Source organism: Delphinus delphis, chromosome 2, assembly GCF_949987515.2.
Source record: "Delphinus delphis chromosome 2, mDelDel1.2, whole genome shotgun sequence".
Taxonomy (NCBI): Eukaryota; Metazoa; Chordata; class Mammalia; order Artiodactyla; family Delphinidae; genus Delphinus; species Delphinus delphis.
The window spans coordinates 1,877,992-1,881,394 of NC_082684.1; the positions used below are offsets into that span (position 1 = coordinate 1,877,992).

A 3,403-nucleotide genomic window follows, 5' to 3' on the forward strand; every position below is an offset into this window, starting at 1 on the left:
CCAGCGTCCCCTGTTCCGCTGAGAGCAACCTCACTCCACCCATCAACTCCTGCCCGTTAACTGTGCAAATAACGCTTTGCAAAATTGCGCAGAAGTTACAGGAAGTAGTTTGGTGTTAACGCTGACTCTGGGTATTTCCTCTCAAAGAGAACTAAGTGTCTCTTTCCTTGATGAGCTCACATCTTGCATTCAGAACGTGTTAGCTATTTGTATCGTAAGCCACTTAACTGGGGTCTCGCTTAAATTCCTTGTGACGTGCAAACTTGGAGAGCCTCCAGCCTGACGCGCGGCCACGCGGCCGTGAGGACTGATGCTGTGTCCATTAGAGGATGTTTCCCAGGGCCTGGCAGCCCGTTCCTCATAATATCCGATAGCAGATCATGACTGAAATGGGAGGCCGTCCTCCCCAAGCCTTAAGCATAACTGCAGTAAGCTGACGGATGGCTGGTCCCGCGGGGCCTCGGGACGAGGGGAGAGGCAGAGGAGCCCCCGACTCCTCATGCCCCCGGCCCCCAGCCCGCCTTCCCTTCCCAGGATAGCTGTCCCTGTGGTCTTTGTCTCCTGTCAGTGAGCAGTGCACACAGAAGCTGCGTGTCTCCTGGGGCCGCCGTAACCCACGACCACAACCTAGGGAACGTGAAACAGCAGAAAGTTATTCCTTCACAGTTCAGGAGGCAGGAGACCAAACTCCAGGTGTCAGCAGGGCCATGCTCCCTCCAGAGGTTATAGGAGAGGAGCCTTCCTGCCTCTGCCAGCCTCTTCTGTGGCTTCTGGCTGCACCCCTGCCATCTCTGCCTCAATCTTTCCACGGCCCCCTCCTCCGTGTATGTCTCTTACAAGCACACTTGTTGGATTTAGTGTCTCGATGATCCTGGCCTTAATTACCTCTGCAAAGATCCTTTCCCCAAATAAGTTCACATTCACGGGTTCTGAGGATTGGGTTACATGGACAGAGGTGTCTGGGGGCCACCGTTCTCCTCACTACAGGAGAGGTACAGTGAATGTTTGATGAGTGAATAAATGAATGAATGGTGACCAGCTGATCACCCCCTGGCCCTGGATCTCTATGGCTCCAAGATTAAAGGAGAGAAGAAAAAATCTCGTCCCATCGCCCACGGGAGATGGGAACACTGAGGGTCCTTGAAGGGAAGTGACTTACCCAAGGTCACTCTGCAAATTGAGGTGGGGGCAGGATTGGGGCAGGGTTCTGTCCACTTCGTGCAGTAGTGGAGTCCAGCCCAGGCCTCATCCTTCGACGCTGAGGAAGGACCACAGGGAGGAAGGGGACACGTGGGGAGGGCGTGGGGGGAGGGAGGGAGGGAGGAAGGAAGGTCCACTGTGAGTGACAGTGACGCATCCCACTGGGTTCCCGGAGAGAAGTCCCCGCCTCTCCCACCTCAGCCCGCCCTCCTGTTTCCTCAGGGTGAGGCCAAGCAGAGGCTGGACAAAGCACTGTCCCTCTGTGAGGACAAGTCCACCTGTGCCTGGAGGAGATGGTGCCAGGCAGGGACACGGGAAGAGCCCCGTCTCCACCAGCCCCCTCGTCACCTGAGCCCTGCACCCACCTCCCTGCACCATCTCAGGGGCCCCTGGTGCACCCTTCTCCCCCAGCCCAGCTGACACCTTGACTGCAGCCGCGAGAGACCCTGACCCAGAGGCACCTGGTTAAGCTGCGCCTGGATATCGGACCCCAGAGCCTGTGAGATGGTAAATCTGCATTGTTTCTAGCTGCTCAATTTGGGGCTGTTGGGTACTCAGCAGCTGACGGTAGTGCGGGCTGCAGGCTGTATCTATCTCAGGCAGGCGGCCCAGGGACCCCAGAGCCCACTGAGGGCTCTGGGGAACCTGAGGGCGAGGGGGGCCTCAGCCTCTGGGTGGCAGCCCTGCGTGGGACCACGTGCCGGGTGTGGGCGGCAGGTGGGACCGAGGTCCTGCTCTTGCAGCATCTGTGTCCCTGCAGGGCAGGGAGACTGGCGGGGCCGGTGCTGTGTCACTGAGTGTGGGCACAGGCCTCCGCAGACACTGGTGGCAGGTCTCCACGGGGGCCGCCCAGAGCAGGGGCCGCCCACCACGGCCATCGCCCGGGCCCTCACTGGGAGCCCATCGCGGGCTGTCCCCGCTCTGGCCAATGGTCACGCTCTCCATGGTCACGGGGCTCCCCCGACTCTGCCCGAGCCATGAGCCCAGCGCCGCCTCTCCGCACACAGAACCCCCCCCCCCCCCCCCCCCCCGTTACACGTCTGTCTCTTGCTGCGAAATTGCCGCCCCTCACCTTCCCAGGTCAGAGCCGGGCGCTGGCGCATTTCAGACCGTGAGCTCCTGCTGCCAATCAGACGCGCGGCGGGGCCCTGGGGGAGGGGAAGCAGAGCTTCCCCGCTCATCCCTCTCAGCTACCAGACCCCACCCCCTCCAGGCAGGTGCCCGGAGCCCGGGAGGGCGTTTGCAGGCCATCACCACGGAAACCAAGAGCGCTGCCTTTCTCCACAGGCAGCCTGGAACAGGCCTGGGACCGCCTCCCAGCCGGCAGGGCGATGGGCAGAGGCCCCCGGCCACTCGACCCACACCTCAGTCACCAGAGCAGCTGGGTCACGGGCCTCCCTCGGGGCTGCCTCCAGGAGAGCAGAGCCCCGCTCATTAGGGGTGAAATCCTGGGCACAGGCCACGCAGACCCCTCAGCGAGGCGGGGGCTGCGGGTGGTGGAGGATGCGCTGAGCTGATTAGCCGTGTAATCGCATCATGACCGCGCTGACGGCTGTGCTTGTCGCGTTAGCCAGCCCAGAGCACGCAGATCCCCGCTCAGCCGCCCTGAGCTGCCCCGGAACAGCGCCAGCGTCTGATTCTCTTGGTGCGTGGGCGGGGGGGGGGGGGGGGGGGGGTGCCGGCACCCAGGACGGAGGTGCAGAGGGGGAGCAAAGGGGTGTGGGGTCCCCAGTGGCCTGATGGGGCCGGAAGGGCCTGGACGGACAAGGCAGCCCAACCCCTAGTTCCAGACGAGGACACCAGGCCCGGTGCAGGGAGGGGGGTGGGCGTGCCCACGTCCCTGAACAGTCAGGGCGGGGCACGGCAGGAGCAGAACCGGGCCCCGCCCCCCGTTGCCTGGCCCAGCGACCCCGAGGAGGAGGCCTTCCCGAAGCGGATGCAGCCTGCAGCCTTGTGAAGCCGAGTAACTGGCACCAACACCGCCCAGCACCGCCCAGCACCCCACAGTGCCCTGCAGGTTCCCTGAAACCCGATCTCATCCGCAGACCCTCAGTGGGGAACAGGTGACAAGGCCAGTCAGCCGCTGCTGCTGCCGTGTCGGGGGGTGACAGGGACAGACTCGCCAGGCTCTGATCGCCTGCCCACTGGCCCGAGGCGAGCCCAGCGCAACGTGAGGCGGGCAGGGATGCAGTGGAGACGCCCC

At 63.2% G+C, this 3,403-nt stretch overlaps 1 long non-coding RNA gene across 1 annotated transcript; it reads right to left on the bottom strand.

Annotated features, from left to right (window-relative positions):
• Positions 1–234: 234 nt before the first annotated feature.
• Positions 235–2,413, bottom strand: LOC132419248 (uncharacterized). Its single transcript, XR_009518160.1, has 3 exons — positions 2,273–2,413; positions 1,160–1,258; positions 235–627 (listed from the first exon to the last, which is right to left on the bottom strand). It is a non-coding gene; the product is annotated as an uncharacterized lncRNA (long non-coding RNA).
• Positions 2,414–3,403: the final 990 nt, after the last annotated feature.